This window comes from Erpetoichthys calabaricus, chromosome 4 (assembly GCF_900747795.2).
Source record: "Erpetoichthys calabaricus chromosome 4, fErpCal1.3, whole genome shotgun sequence".
Classification (NCBI taxonomy): Eukaryota; Metazoa; Chordata; class Cladistia; order Polypteriformes; family Polypteridae; genus Erpetoichthys; species Erpetoichthys calabaricus.
The window spans coordinates 79,315,646-79,333,704 of NC_041397.2; positions in this window are offsets into that span (position 1 = coordinate 79,315,646).

The window sequence follows — 18,059 nt, forward strand, 5'->3', positions numbered from 1 at the left end:
TGAGTTTTCCGCATTCAACTTATACGACCGACATTATAAAATACCAGAAAATATACTGTAAAAGCAAGTCCCGACTTATCCACAGGAGAACTTATCCGCGAGTATATACGGTAGTTAGACCACATACCGCTACCTGTTTTTTCAGGTTAGAAGGAGAATTCTTGAACAGCAGCATCTTGTGACTGTTAGGCTAGTATAAAAGGTACTGCATTCACTCAGATTTGTTTTTCAACATTTCATAACATTTCTTTTAACTCTTTTAGGGCTAATTTTTATTTTATCCTTTGCTCCCAGGGCTGGATACTTTTTCCAAAAAAACTCAGTTTTCTAAAAAAACAACAGTTTCACACCTAAATCAACATAAAATGTTTATGAATGACAAATGTAACTCTGTTTTTTGTTCCATGAGCCGCTACAGTATGTAAATTCACATAATTATTACATATTTATTAAATACCTGTTTGTCTCATCACTCATAAGCTGAAAGGCACTTTCCAGAAAAAGACATCTTGAAGTAATCGAGTGCCTGGTAATCTGTAGTGTTCATTAGCCTACCCTGTCATTTGGTGAGGTCTAGTTTCCAGCTTGCCTCCCATTGATCTATGTCTGTGTAGTCCTCCAAAGTAAACATTGCCGTTGCCGCGTCTGCTACACGAACATGCTCAGTACTACAAACCAGGAACCAGGGAGCCGATCAGCTGATGCAGGTGCCTGTCATTTGTTTATCGATTTCCAGATCATTTGCATCCAAATTGGAGTTTGATAAGTGTCTGTGTAGTCATCCCAGGAGAACATTGCCATAGGCGCATCAGCTGCACGATCAGCTGGAGACTGATCAGCTGATTCAGGTATTTGACTTTTGTTTTCAATTTCCAGATCACTTACATCAAAATTGGAGTTTAATAAGTCAGTCTGATTCAGCTGTAAAATGCAAAAAATAAATAAATAATACTAACAGAATATTTTGCTTTGTTCATTCACTTCGCTCTTTCACCTGATGTCAATGCCATTCTAGACTTGTTTATTCTATACTACTCACGCACACACAGGGATTCAATATCAAGTCAACGAGTCTAACATTCCTCCTACCAAAGTGGGCCTACCTATAATGTAACAGTGAGTTTTATTGATGTTTACAGCTTTTTTTCGCCCTCTGCCCCTGGATATCATCCACCTTGTGTCACCCCTTGTGTCGATAAAAGTCGACAGCCACTCTAAAGGAGTTAATTACATTGATGGATGGGAAACACCCTACAATGTATGTGTTCCTTCTATAAAACATTTGCTGGTTCAGCGTTGCTTGAAGCATACATAATGCTGCCTTGTGAAACTAGTGCAGCACTGTGGCCACTCCACAGCTGAACTGGGTAATACTTTCCTAGTCTTCATTTTTTTTTATATGAGGACCTAAATTAGCAAATCAGTACCACATTGAGACCCAACAAGATGAATATTATTATAATAACAGCAGAGTTATAAAAAACAAATAGCAATGGCCACATAATAACAATAAAAAAGTATTTTTCACATGAATGTTAATAGAAGAGAAAAGGGGGAAACAAATGTGTTAATAAAACAATACCCCATTTAACTGTTTTCCAAACCTGCTTATCCTGATCAGGGTTGTGGGGAAGCTAGAGAGAGTTGTGCATGAAAATAACAGAAGATAAGCAATTACAGAAATACTCAAACTAGCCTGTCTGGCACCAACCATCATAACACGGGTCAACATTTACTGAAGCTCCTGACCTGCATCTGCATGATTTAATGCACTGTGCTGCTTCCTCTTGAATGCCTGACTAGATACGTAAGTGCATGGATACTATATGCCGTAAAACACTGCAGCCACATTCAGGTATGTTTGGCATTTCCAATTAGACAGTAAAGTTAATTTAGTTTAGTTAATTGTTCAGATGTGCCATGTGACACTGGGTGCTGTGCAGCCTCGTCCATGGTTTTGCTAGGGTGGTGGCAGTGTCATTAGGCACATTTACTGTTTGGTGTGTAGTGAGGACTGAAAATGACATCTCCTTATCAACTTGCTTAATTGCAGTTCTTCTCACCTTCCTTTTAACTCAGTGTGATAGCCCACCATTTAGTATATCCATCCATCTATTAACTCAACCTGCTTGTTCAAGGCAGGATCACGGTGTGGATGAAGTCTGTCTCAGTGTGGTATAGCGGGTCTGTGGCTCAGAAAATAAATAATTAATTGGCTGGCTCGATCTCTGTGGGTGTGCATGCTCACACAGCTGCAGGAGGTTGATGAGGTCATTAGGAAGAGACACACCTGCATGTGAGGTTGCAGTCTGTCTCAATTGCTTCATCGGCTTCCTGCAGTGCACCATTGAGACGTGATGCCCACAGAGGCATACAAGGAAGAGCCGGTACAAGAAAAAGGGAAAATCTAAAGTTTCAGTAAAGAAATGCTCAGAGACGATCGGAAAAGGAGATTAAATGATTGAGAGAAGAAGACAGAAGGAAGACGGGAGAGAGCCAGTGCATACAGACAAGAGAGAGTGAGAGAGGGAAAGAGAGTAGGTAGATAGTCGGGAGGAAGTCCTGCAAGGGAGCGTGCAGCCAACCCTCAACACTCCCGCTGAGTGACCTGGGAGTTGGAGAGTGATGCACTGCTCAGTTGGAGCGATTCACTACATAAGGCCAGAGAGAGGCAATGCAGGGAGGTTCAGTGAGGTGTCCTGCAGGTGAAGCCAAGGAACGCTGGGACGTGGGCCTGGCAGCAGGAGTTGGAGGCAAGGGGATGGTGATCTGATGGGAGCCAGAGATGCTACAAGGGCTTAACACAGAAGATAAGGTAAACTGCTGGTTATGCACCAGCCTTGGCTACAAAGACCCACTTAGGGTTAAGTCAAGGAGATGTCAGTTTTTAAAGGGTTGCACCAGGGCTTAGGTTTTTATGGACAAGCAATTTTAACCTGGCTTTTGTTGGATTGTTTATTTATTATTTGAACTTTGTGTATTGTGTCCTCATAATAATTCTTTACATTTATATAGTGCTTTTCTCACTACTCAAAGTGCTCTCCACACAGGGAGGACATAGGAAGCAAATCTCCTTACTGCAAATTAGCAGCGCTACCACTGCGCCACCTGCTAGTCTGGTGCCTCAGATACGTTATCAGTGGTGGTGGGTGTGGTATAGCGGGTCCACTGCTTCTTCTCCGTGGGTGCGCTCGTGCAGCTGCGAGGAGTTGATGACGTAATTGGAGGTGACACATACCTACGTGTGAATGTGTGATCTTACTCAATTGCTTCATCGACTTCCTGCAGTTCGTGATTGAGATGCTGCACCCACAGAGCTTTAAGAGTGAGCCAGCACAGGATTGTAGGTAAAAGAGAGAGGAAAGAAGGAAAAAACAGAAGAGAATGGGCTTCGGAGTTTAAAAGGTTCTGAAGAACAGTCTTGAGCAGAACGAGTCAGCCACCCAGAGTGGTAAGGTAGCGCAATGAGGGGCCCCGGCAAAGATTTTGCCGCTCTAGGGGCTGGTTCACCCCACTCATTGGTGTGGAGTGGGGTGAGAATGGCGGATCAACTCCCGTGGGATCTGAGGTACGACTGTGGGTGCTTGAAAGATGACGGGAGGAATGCCGACCTCGGACGGTTTGGCTGGAGCTGTTTCGAGGCAGCCAAGACTGGGGTCAGGTGAAGAGGACCTCCGGCTGTGTGAGTTGTGGGTGAACCGTGGAGACGAACAAGGAGGTGGGCTGGGATCATCCTGCACAAAGGGAACTTTTAAGGGTCAAATGACTATGTTTTTAACCTCTGGTTTTAATGAGATTCTACAGTTTTTACGGATTATTTACTAACTTTTACGGAGCACTGAACTTTCTTTTTAGACACTATTTGGTTTGGCTTTTGAACACTGTTTTGGATTTGTTTTTTATTAAAAGCATTCTTGCACTTTTCACCTTCCCCCTTGCTTTGTGTTATTTATCCCCATCTGCCAGCTCATTCGGATACGTTATCGACGGAGTCGGGTCCAAGAGACTCCCACATGGGAAGAGGGAGCCTGGAGCGGACTGGCATCATCTCAGTGGGTTCAAGAGGGTCCCCTGAATGACAGAGTAGCGTGGAGCCAACCTGCACTGTCACACCTAGCAAGCATAGTGCTCTTTATCCCTGGACAGGTTGGCTGTTCATCACAAGGCAAACATGCTCACACTCGGGGCCAAATCAGCATTGCCAATCCACTTAACTTGCATGTCTTTAAACTGTGGGAAGAAACCAGAGCACCCAAAGGAAACCCACAAAAGCACTGGGAGAATACGCACACATGGGGCACCTGGAGCCAATTATCATTCAAAACAATTATATTATTGCCAGTGAAAATGCTCAATGTAAGGTTTAACAAAGATGAGAGGAAGTAATTCTTGAAAGGTCACTTAACTTATTAACTTGACTCGTCTCGGTTAAGGAATGAAGCCATTTAAAAATTAGTTAATCAATGCATTTTATATACTGTACCTTCTCTTAAAAAAACATTTTTAAATGATGTTTTTCAAATGAGTTCCACCTTTAATTTTTTTTAAAATGAGGTTGCAAATATTTTTATATTTTCAGTTTCCAATTCCCAAAAAATCTAGTTATTTCCAAAAAATGTATGCACTATTTGTATTTTACTGTATGTGGGTGATAAACCTTGCTGAAGATTTTGGGTAACATTCCAAATTGAAATGTTTAATTTCACCAAATGACATTGCATCTACTGCTTGATTCAACCTTTTCCTATTTTCTGGTGTTTTCACTGTTCTCAGTGGTCTAGTAAACACACCCTTCACACACCAGTAGATGTTCAAAATAGTGTGACGATGATAATTCTTTCTCACCAATGCACATTAAAATTAGTGTAAAATCTTTCATTATAGATTTTAGATTAAATGTATGCCATAACGCAAACATGCAATGAAGCACCAGGCACTTCACTGTTCATGGCCACTGAAATTGCACTATATATGTACTCCTACCCAATTCATTCGCACTTCATAACATCTTGAAAACCTTCAGATCTTTGCACCACACCAGCTATTTTCATTTTGACATTTCAATCAGTGCCATGGTCTCTTCAATTCATAAGCTTGTCTGTCATTTCCCCTTTACTCCCACTTTCTTATAAGTGTCTTTCCTGTCAGTCTGTCTTTGTTTGTCAGACTGCATAATAGGTTTGGAGATGGCAGATGTGGAATACTTATCATATTGTCATGCCAAAGAAATGAAAGCACTCTGTGATGAGTTAATGGTTCAGTTTCACATTCTGTCACAATAAATAGTATGCTAAATCTATTTGAATTCATTATGTAGTGCATGTAGCAATAAAATACATTGCATATTTCATTCTAACAGTTGGTGCATTACAAAAATTTGTAGTAATAAAATGCATTGCTGAAAATGTTTGGTTTGTGATGTGCCACCTGTTGGAATGTCAGAGACATAGCACCCAGATGAACACACACATACACACACATACACACAGATGCTTATCCTTTTACAAGCTGTGCTACCTATCCAAGACAGCTTGATATTTAAGTAATCAACTTAGACCTCAGAATTAACATTTGCAGCCCATCATGTAATGCACATGTCTCTGTGTGTATGCCATTTGGTATGGGATTCATAAATACAGTGTTTATGTTTGTGATATTTATGTTTTTTGGAACAAGGTTTTTCTTGATTCCTGTACTTCCTGTACTTATGTCAGGAGTGTGTTCCTTCCTGTACTTATGTCAGGAGTGTGTTCTTGTTCCTACTCTGTTCAATGCTTGCATGGACTGGGTGCTGGGCAAAGTTGTGGGCTCCAGTGGCTGTAGGGCATCTGTTGGCAAAGAAAGATTCACTGATCTTGACTTTGCCGACAATGCTGTGATCGTCACGGAGTCAATGGAGGCCCTGATCTGAGTGTCTGGGCTTGCGACTGTACTGAATAAAAAACAAGATTCAGCCCTTTAATGACTTGTTAGGCGCAGCCATCTGTCTGTGGAGAGAGTGTTGACCTTGTCGAGAGGTTTATTACCTCGGCAATTTCATTCATCTTTTTGGTGACTCTTCCTATGAAGTCAGTAGACGGATTGGGAGAGCATGGGGGGTCATGAGGTCGTTGGAAAGGGGTGTGTGGCACTCCCAATATCTATGTAAAAGCACGAAGGTCCAAGTCTTTAGAGTCCTGGTGCTTCCTGTTCCTGACCTGAAACGAAGACTGGACTCCTTCGGTACTGTGTCTCTTCGGAGAATCCTTGGGTACCGCTGGTTTGACTGTGTTGAATGAGCGGTTGCTCATGGGGTCCCAAATGTGGCACATTACCTGCATTGTGAGGGAGCGCTATGGCCATATGGCGCAATTCCCTGAGGGTGGACTATGGGATGCCCACGTAACACCTGGCTGTGGAAGTTAGAGGGTCATTTCCAGAGGGTGGGACTGGACTGCTTGTCTGTCTGGGGGATTGTCAACCAGGATCTCGAGCTGTTTCATCGCGTGGTGGGTGCAAACCTGACCTGGTTGTACTTAGAACTTTATATGATTTATCATGACCTCCCAAAGATTCACAAGATTTCAATTTTTAATCAAGCTCTCATTTGAAGATTTAAACTCACGTTGTATTGTCCAGGTTGTTTTATATCTCTTGAATGTGACTATCCAGCTGTATTTCTAATTTAATTTGAGATTCTAGATGTTCAGTTTTGTCCTTTGGAGACCTCATTATTAAAGATGGTTAAAAGAATGTTTGGGCTCTAAACAGTATTAACTACATAAGAGAGGAATTTAAAGGTATAATAAGCTACAATGTGAATATAACCCCCTCCCTAATCATTACCATTATTTAACAAATAAAGGTAGCAGTGTTACTTTAAAAACATACCAAATTCCAAAAGAGTTCCTTAGTGATTAGCACATTTTGAAATGCCTTCTGCCACAATGCAGCCCTCTTCACTAAATCCTTAGTAAAAAGTGAGGTCTGTAATCAATGGCTAATCCCTAACTAAGAAATCTTGTCAGGCCATCTACATTTTGTTCAAGCATGATTCCATTATTTGGTCTTTAACATAGTGAGTTCAAGGGACATATACAATAAAAACATGTCCCTTATTCCCTCCCTGGTAGTGCTAGTCTTCAGTTTATTTTGTTTGCCAGTTATTCAGCACCACATGCAGCTGTTGTTTAGCATTTGGAAGCACTGCTAGAAAGTTATTAGTACTCTCTAGTGAATACAAAAAGTTAAATCCATTTTCTATCCTTTCAATTCCTGATACACTGTTTTGATCACTTGGTAAGAAACAAAATGAGGATTTTTTGGAGAGTAAGAAAAATAATCAGGAGATGAAATGGCCAAAAGGTGCTATGAAAGACAGGCTCCAGAAACAAGCAAGAAATCAGATACTAGAAACATCAGTATCTACACCACAAAACTAAGGACAAAAGTCAATGCTGATAGGGTAAAAAAGGGTTATACAGTAATGACCAAGTAGTGAAATATCAGATGTATGTAATGTATGTATGTATGTAATTCTCGGAACTCAAATGTGGCACTTGGTGCCCACCTGCCAAGTTGTTTTTCCTGTCTAAGGTAAAGTCTTCGTTGATGGAGGATCGCAGGAATCATCGGTTAGAGGAGTTCTTTCATTGGATTGGCTGGCCCAGTGCTGTTTCAGCTGTGGAATGGCCAATAGGGGGAGGCAGCTTGATGGCCAAAGTCTGCAGAACTCTGAACAAATCCAAATCATATTATGTGATATCATCTAGTGTTGAGTTCTGCTCTGTACCTGTAATATTTCTATTGCACATCATATTGTATTGAGGATTACTTGTGTTCTGTTCTGTGTATTGTATTGTATTTACCCCCTTTTTTTTTGACACCCACAGCACGCCCAACCTACTTGGAAAGGGGTCTCTCTTTGAGCTGCCTTTCCCAAGGCATCTTCCTTTTTTCCCTACAAGGGTTTTTTTGGGAGTTTTTCCTTGCCTTCTTAGATAGTCAAGGCTGGAGGACTGTCAAAAGGCAGGGCCTGTTAAAGCCCATTGTGCCACTTGATTTTGGGCTATACAAAAGTAAATTGTATTATATTGTATTGTATTGTATTGTATTGTATTGTATTGTATTGTATAGCTGATACATCTAATATAGCTTAAGAGTATCAAGGGAGTATCAGGCCCAGAACTCAACCACCCACCTTTCCTGTTGTAAAGAGTTGAAGAGTCTAATGGCTCAGGGGACAAAAGATCTCTTGTATCTGTCTGTATTGCAGTTCTGTGATATCAGCCTACCACTAAACAAACTCCACTGCTTAATTATGGTGATGTATAGTGGGCGATGTTCATTTCCCATAATGGACAGAGCCTGCATTGTGTCCTCCTTTCTGCCACTGTCACTAGAGAGTCCATTTCCATTCCAACCACAGATCCTGCTCGGCTTGTCAATACAATCAGAAACCTCTTCTTCAAGCTATCCCCCCAGAATATCTGACCATAGAAGAGAGTACTGGCAACCACCGACTGATAGAACATCTGCAGGAGTTTCTTGTATATGTTAAAGGAGCCCAGTATCCTCAGAAAATAGAGGTGGCTTTGCTCTTCCTGAATAGAGCCTTTGTGTTCTCTGACCAGCCCCGCCTGCCATTCAAACTACACTTCAAGTATTTATAGGTCTTGACCCAATCCACATCAGCCCCTTCAATGAAGACAGGTCTCAGTGGAGGTCTAAACCTACGGTAGTCCACGACCACCTTCTTGATTTTGGAAGCGTTCAACAGCAGTTGGTGTGACCGACACCATCCCACTGATCCATTCACCAGATTCCTGTACTCCTGCTCCTGTCCACCCCGACATACCCCCCAACAGCAGTGTCATCTGAGGACTTCTGTATATGGCATGTCCCTGAGTTGTAGCTAAATTCTGGTATGCACTGAGTGAAGAGGAAAGGAGAAATAACTGACTCCCGTGAGGCTCCTGTGCTACTGATTACAGTTTGTGATGTGCAGTTCCCCAGTCTGACAAACTGAGGTCTACCAGTGAGGTAATCTGTATTCCAATTCACCAGAATTCTGAGTCCACTCCTATCCTGGAAAGATTGTAGCCCTTAATGACTTAAATATACCTCCTAAAATGATCAGTAAGCCATCCCCCTGTTCCACTTTCTGCAAGGAATGCCATAAATAAAATTTTTGGACTGGTAACTGGCAAGTTGTGTAATATCACATTTTTCAGAGGGAGATCAGATATGATCATATTGTTGGTAACATTTTTACAAGTGAAACAGTGGCTTTGGATTTGTGTAGTGAGCTACTGAAAAGTACTTTGAGAAAATTAGACAGCTGATGATAGAAGATCATAGGTGGATTAGGAACAAAGCCTTCTATGAAAAGATCTATCTGTAAAATGGAGAAATGTAGTTATGGGTTTCATTTCTCATGCTCCTCCTTAGAGGAATGTTGCATGGTTTGGCATGATTGAGGACAGTGTCAGCAATTTCTGAAAGGTGTTGATGAAAAAAGTCCTTGTTCTGAATACGTCATTATGAAAGTCACCATCATTGTTGCAGAGACACTACAGTCTGAAGAGCTCTGAAAACTAGAAGCTATAGCCATCCAAGATAAATGAAAAAAACTAGGTCTCAAGTTAGTTAACTGACAGGAGACAAAGAGAACAGATAAGATGAGAATGCTCTACATGGAGTGAGGTCATCAGTAAAGTCTCACAGGGGTCTGTCCTTGAGTAGTTACTTTTTCTGATTTATATTAACATTGACATTGATTCTAGCATAGTTAATAATCTCGTGAAATTTGCAAATTACACTAAATTTGGAGAAATAGCAGACAATGAGGAAGCTGGAAAAAAAATTCAAAAACACCTGGGGCATCATTTATAAAACTTGCAAATACACAAAAAGAGGCTCAAAATGTGCATGTGTAACTTCCCACACAAACCTCAGTGTTTGCATACAATACGAGAGCATACAGGTGCAGTTTGTCTCAGAAAGGCGTTTATTTCTTAACCACTCATCCCACCAGAAACTCACCCTCTAACCCCAAACACTTTACGGCAAACAAGAACACACGGTCGTAAAATGTACATATTGCAAACATAACACTCAGGATTTATAAAACTAAACTTTATGGGGGAATCTGTGTCTAATTATGGCAACTCTGACCCATGTGTACGCAACATTTTGGACAAACTGGGAAATGACAATACCCTTGATCCATCCATCCATTATCCAACCCGCTATATCCTAACTACAGGGTCACGGGGGTCTGCTGGAGCCAATCCCAGCCAACACAGGGCACAATCAAGAAGGTAAATGCAGCCATACCAGCTAAATGATGTCTCATATGAATAATATTCATATCAGCAAGCTATTATTATAATGTTTGTTGACGTGATAAACATATTACACCTCATAAGTAATGAATATGTTATATAGTCTGTATTTCAGTTCCCTTTTAATAAGGGCAATGCTACATATTTGCACTGAAGAACTTTTTTTGTTTTTCGTTTATATTGGCTAATGGATGTCACTTATCAAGGGAATATCTTAGCCAAGCTTCACTTAATCATGCCCACTGTGCTGGAAGCAATTAGGTGACTAAGGAAGTGCTACAGCATTTTTATATGGTGTGGGTGTACATATAAAACACAACATAACCGTGTCCGGTTCTCCTAACGTAATTGGATCAATTTACTACGTTTATATTACAATAAGGGCATCTAGTGAAAATGAAGCTTCTTTTGTTAATTCTAAGCTGTTATATTCCACTAACACACATCATATGTGATGCCAAGATGAGACTGACAAAACATCATGTCTCTGTGGCCTGTGTCAATCCGATGTGTTTATTTTTAATCAAAGTAGCTTTGGAAGACTTGATGGTACTGTATGTGGTGGCCAGCTTCTTGATAAGATAACTGGCTGAAATTCTCAGTTTTCATATGTTCTACACTATTCATTGTAACAGCAATAATGTCATTACATGTGCCAGGTGAGAGTGGATACCTGCTTAGACCCCCAGAACGCAGAGGAGAGGTGCTATAATGGCACACATGATTTTGCATGCTCAGTAACAGAGCTCAGCCAAATGCCCTTGAATGCAAGTAGTGGGGTCTTGACACTCTACTAGCCAATACATATCTGCAGCTTCATGATTGCATATGTGAGGTTAATAAATGCACATTTACAAGATGACTGTGATTTATAAAAGTAAATTGCTTAGAGAAGTGTAATTGCTGGATTTTATAAAATTGTTATTTTTTTAGAGTATGCATTTTCTTGTGTTTTGGCATATGCATATTTTCACGATTGAATTGCACATAAAATTGACCTATAAATGAGGTCCCTGAACATGCTTCAGAACACTTGGAAAATGCAGTTTAATACAGAAAAGTGCAAATGCTATATGTGGGCAAAAGGAACATCTCTCTATATATAAAATCCAACATCAGTCTGTCTGTATGTCTGTCCGCATTTCACAAGAGCACTATAGTACTTAATGGATTTAGATTGGGTTATTTTCTATAATTTGCTTGATCATTCCAGTTGATTTTGTGAATTCTCTCATCACACAAAGTATCATAGTTCGCTTGCAGGAGCAATTTATTTGCGATAATCCAAGACAGAGGTTGCAGGCTGAGGGAAGGGGAAGTGTGACGTCAGGAGTGGGTTGCAGGGTGGGGCCACCATTTGAATCAGTCTACCTCTCGCAACATGTTGTAGCATAATTTGCTTCCCCTTAGATAGTGATACTTGTTTGTACAGTCGTCTCTGTGGAGGCAGGACACTTTTTCATGGGACACCCTGTATATTAATTTTTAAAGTTTGTCCTGTTTCACTATTATGTGGGTGGAGCCATGGGGGACAGCTAGTCAGTTATAAATACAAGATGGGAGACACTGCCCTAAAGAAAAAGCAACCTTTAGCGTTTACATTGATACATCATCTAGAAGCAAATAAAAAGGCAAATGAACTGTTAGGTTATATTATAAAACTGTTACATATAAATCAAGGGACATTTTGCTTAGACTATATGATGCACTAGTGAGACTGCAGCTGGGTATTGTGTGCAGTTCTGATTATGTTATAACAAAAATATACCAGCACTTGAAGCTGTATAGAGGAAAGCAACCAGGTGCATCCTAAGATTTAAGGCCATGTTGTATTTTGACAAACTCAAAGAAATAAACCTATTTAGTCTCAAGCGGAGAAGACTGTATGGGAATTTAATCTAACTCTTCAAAATCCTCAAAAGCATTCATAAAATAGATCAAGAATAATTGTTTCCACTGAAGAGTGAATTGACACTGCTGGAAATTAAGGGGAAGTGCATTAAGACTGAATCCAGGAAGCATTTCTTTACGGCAAATAGTTGTGGGAATCTGGAACTGACTACTGAGGCATGTAGTTGAAGCAGAAAATCTGACAACCTTGACAATCTTTAAGAAGTATCTGGATGAGATATTGGGACAGCTCAGCTTTTAGGTAAACAAACAAGCCTGATGGAAAAGAATGGTCTGCTCTTGTTTGTCAAAGCTCTTATGTTCTGAAAAGGAGCATAGTTTTGTGATAGCCATGAATTGAAGGAGCTGTAGAGAAGGAATGTGTGTGAATAAATGTGTCAAGTCCTGGAAAATTAACAGAGAGAGACCAACATCAAGGAACCGTACTTTGACTGTAAATCTAAGAGAGGTGTGTAAACTGCTAAAACATTTTATAAATTACTGCAGCTTCTGTAGTAGGAGGTAGCAACAGAACAATCATCAATATATCTTTTGTGTAGGTCAGGTATAAAGCCTAAGCAGGAATGGTCTCATTAAGCTGTCAGGAACAGATAAAATAAGGGTAGTTGAGTTTGTAGATTTTGGGAGGAAGATACTGTAAAACAGACATCTGCATGCTTTCAACAATGAGACGGTTAGCATTAGAAGTTTGTTTTTTTTTTAATATTGAAACAATTGATAAATATAACCTTTTAGCTGTTATCATTTGGTTGGTCTTGTGCGTGAGGATAGATAGATAATGATATTACAAATATGTTTCAAAGCTTTCACAGTATAAAAGTTACTCTGCTAGGCCAACATTGCACCATTTTTTCTACCAATCTCATACCTAACATCTCATATTGTGGCATCCAAAATTCCTGCAGTCTACCATTAATGAGGTTGGACTGTTTTTTGTTGGGATGCGAGTTTACTGGAAATTTGGTTAGAACATTTGTTCATGAAGTAATCAAAAGGTGCAAAACATCCAGCTGGCAGGCCCAAAACTCTGCTTGGGTTTAATAAAGTTAATGGCGTTAAAGACAGGATCACTCTCTTATAGTATTGGTCTCGCTTGAAAAATGTGCTGTGAGGCAAATCCTGTGGAAAAAGCAATTAAGATCAATGTGGACTTGGGAATTAGCCAAGTTTTTTGGCACAGGTACAAAATTTCAGGCTCTTGCTAAGCAGTGATCGTTCATCCTTTGAAAGAGTAAGGTCAGAGGGTATAGTGTCTACAAGATTATTGTTAGAAAGAGTAGGAAACTGTGGAAATAGCTCATTCTCCCTCAGAAGAGATTTAATTTACAGGCTTTCCTGGAATGATAGTGCCTGAAGGTTTATCAGTGTTTACTGCCAGTGCAAGCATTTCATGGCATTTGTGGTCACTTACATAAAGCATCTTATGGATGCTATTTAACAGACCAATTTATGTTTCAATTAGCTACCACACAGTAATTAAAATACTTCTGTTACTTGAAAAAAGAATATTATTTGAGATACCAAACTGCGCCTGTAGTGTGGAAAAGTTGTAGTGTGTACACAGTTCATTTCTAAAATAAGCATTGCTCCTTATAAAACAACAGTATTTAACTGTGGCAACTGTTGCATGTGTGCATATGCCCTCACTTGGAAATTCCAGAAGTATGAAAGTTAATAGTCAACCTAGGACTGTCAATGAAAATTTGTATGGATGAATAGCAAACTAAACTATAATTTTATTTGACAACTACATAGGATTTAGATGTGCAGACTTAACCATGTGCCTTTGTATGCTGGCTTGTGCGGGAAATGTGTTTTAATACTGCATGCCATTTATTGCTGTTTGAACTGAATGTTAAATGTACTGTTGGTTATAAAGTAGCTAAAATTGCTCTAGGGCCATGCTATGGATATATTCATAATGGCTCTTATTTTTAATTTTTCATGTTTGGCTAGGCTATGATAAATGGTCTGACTGCAGAAATAAAAGAAACACACATTATATGTTTGGCTCCAATTTGAATGTCTTCACCCCTCAAATATGTTTTCTCATAGTTTTATGGCTGAAATTGAGGAAACAATACAGGAAGGTTGTTGCAGGTATATGTCTTGTAGCACTTGTGGAATAAGCGCTCTTTTGGTGCCGACCTGACACAGACTGACAACAGACGCACATGTAAAAATGAAAATAAAAGATTTACTTGTGTCCCACAGGCCCTACACAGTCCCCAAAACACACAGAAAAGAAAACACCCAAAAATCACACTCTTCTTCCTCCACTCATCCCTGGCGGCTTTGTCCTCCTCCTCCTGACTCTGGCGCCTTGAATGGAGTGAGGCAGCCCCTTTTATAATGCACCTGGATTTGCTCCAGGTGCTCCTGATGATCTCCCTGCAGCACTTCCTTGTGTCACAGAAGTGCTGCATGGGCACCCGGAAGCACTCCAGGTGTACCTGCTTCCTGGTTCGGCAGCACTTCCTGGTGTGGTGGAAGTACTGCGGTCCAAAGCTCCTTAGTCCTTCGGGTGGCCCCTGGCGGTGGCCTTGGATCCTGACAGGGTTGAGCCTTCCAGTTCCGTGGCTATCACACAATCCAGGAGGCTGCCCTCTTGCATCCTGGTGAAGGAATTGCCCCTCTCCCGGTCCCCTGCTTCTCCAGGCCTCCCTGTGGGGAAAGGTCCCCAGTCATGTATCACAAACTCATCATCTTCACATGGATTTTGACATAGTGCAGTCTAGTTTTTATGTTTCAGGAAGGCTCTTTCCCCTCAAATCTAAAATAGGTTTGATTGGTCTACCACATGAGTCTCCATATGTTCTGTTGTGATACCCAAGTTCTCAACAGCTGGCATAACCTCCATGAACCTGGACAACAATAGTCATGAGTGGGATGGCTAGGGTGTACACATACAGTCACTGGCCACTTTATTAGGTACACCTGTTCAACTGCTTGTTAATGAAAGTATCTAATCTGCCAATCAAAAGGCGGCAACATACTGCAGTTAGGCATGTAGAGATTGTCAACACAACCTGATGAAGTTAAAACCAAACATCAGAATGGGGAAGAAAGATAATTTAAGTGACTTTGAACATGGCATGGTTTTTGGTGCCAGATGGGCTAGTCTGAGTATTTCAGAAACTGCTGATCTACTGGGATCTTCAGGCACAACCATCTCTGGTGTTTATAGAGAATGATTCAAAACAAGGGAAAGTATCCAGTGAGCGGCAGTTCTCTTGGCGAAATGGCCTTGTTGATGCCAGAGTTCAGACGAGAATGACCAGAATGGTTTGAGCTGATACAAGGGCAACAGTATATCAAATAACCACTCATTACAACCGAGGTATGCATAAGAGCATCTCTGAATGCACAACACATCGAAAATTGAAGCAAATAAGTTACAGCAGCAGGAGTCCACAACAGGTGCCACTCCTGTCAGATAAAAACAGGCAACTGAGGCTATAGTTCATACAGACTCACCAAAATCGGACAATAGAAGATTGGAAAAACGTTACTTGGTCTGAGGAGTCTTGATTTTGGCTGTGATATAAGGATGGTAGGGTCAGAATTTGGCATCGACCACATGAAAGAATGGATCCATTCTGCCTTTTATCAACGATTCAGGCTGATGGTGGTGATGTAATGGTGTGGGGGATATTTCCTTGGCACACTTTGGGCCCCTTAGTATCAAATGCCACAGCCTTCTTGAGTATTGTTGCTGATCATGTCTACCCCTTTATGACTTTATATCAGTTTGACAATTAGGCTACCAAACCTCTTCCACTTATGAGAGTCTACGAAAAATAATGCAGAGACCAAAAAGATATATTTTGTATTTTTAGTACTCTGGCATCATACTACATGAAAAACAGTACTGAGTATATACAAATGTACATATTTAAAACTCAAAATATCAAATATATATATTAAAATCAAATACATATGTAATCCAATGCTTCACCTGGGGGGGGGGGGCTTAATGATACAATAATATGGTATTTTCCAAAAAAGGAACAGACTAGGACAATCAAAAGAGTCATAGCTTAACTATAACAGATATGCACCTATTTTAAATCTAGTATATCCTGTCTGGTAAAGTTTTTCTATTATCAGAAATCAGCATTTTGTTTAAATTTCCTCAATCAACTTTGCAAAGGTTGCTGAGCGCTGCACAATTATCTCGCTCTTGCAACCACAGAGGTCAGAAAGACACATATTAATGAAGACAATTGTATATTGGCGGTTCCCTTTTATCTTATTTGAATAGTTTACAGATCAACCAGGCATCTGCATTTATACTGCAGAATAGGCAGATTATACATCATATTAAAGTGCTATAAAAACTAACTGCCAGTATTTCTAACAAAAGCATGTAAAGGTGAAGTCATTCATTAGACCCTTGGTAGCCTGCAGATGTCTTTGTTATGTGTGACTAAATTGCTTTCCTTTCTGCAGTTTCATCTGTTCAAATTTCATCCATTTTATCTTATCCTGCCTTTCCTGAAAAGTGGAAATTTTAAAGGTGGCATATCAATTTTATCATATTACTATGGCCAGTAATAAAATAACATAATCTAATACTCTTTCTAGGATAATGGAAAACAGATTGGTTTGCAAAACAAGATATCATATAATCACATAGCAAGTGGATAAAATGACCAACAGTGTGGTCCTATAAATTATTTGCCTGGCGTTTTAAATACAATTCAATAAATAATTTTAAAGATAAAGTCTTTAGCTCTTAAAAAACTCTAGAGACTGTAATTAAAAGTGTCAAAAAAGTAAATAAATATTTTGAACTATTAAAGAAAAAGGCAACCAGTCAGCTTACAACTTGGTTCTTTTGTAAAGCTACTAAGCAGATGTCCACCAAAAATATTGCAAAAACATTCAGAAATATTACCGTACAAACCTAAATATTTTTATTAACTTTTCTACACAAGGGTACGTTATACTGATGTGGACCAAGAGTAATATCACTATGACATATTGGATGGCTAGAGTACACATGCTTTCTGTCAGTTTCAATATTAACAAGCCTCAGCTAATAAATCACTTATAAAAATTCCTAAAACATCTCACAATATGTGTGTATGTTCCCTCTTCTATATTAAACTGAAAGATAAAGCATATCATATAACACTGAGTCGTTTATTTTCTATAACTATGCTACACAAAATTAAGCAACTGCTGATATAGCAAGAATTTTAAAATTAAGTTATGGCTCAAAGTTTTTTTTCCACTACATTTTGAAAATTTCCTTCATGAATTTATTAATTTTCTGATCAACCCATTCTAACACAGGATCACAAAAAGATAGTAATCCATTGTAATAGTGTTAGATGTAAGCCAGGAACAAACCCTGAAGAGACCCGAGTACTCCATAAGGGTACATTAAAAGTAATACCAGACCCATAATGAACTATCTCATAGTTCTCAGTCATTTCAAAATTCACTTCTTTAATGATGTTCAAGTAAACTAGAATAGTCATAGAATGTAACACATACAACATGTGCAAATTCCACACAAGTAATTCTTGTTTTAGGATTTGAGTCTAGGATTCTACAACACTATCCCACCATTCTGACCTAGATATTTACGATATATTACATATAAATTACTAAAGATATAAAAAAATGTTAACACATCATAACCTTCCACCTTCCAAACTTTGCCACACTCTAATGGCACTTGTAGAAGATAACAGCTGGAGCACAGACAGTACCTGATGTGGATTAATATATGTATTGTGACTGTTTTTTGTTGATGTGGTCATTTTATCATTATTGAAGTTCTGAGGAGGCATTTTAAGTGGAAGTTGCTTT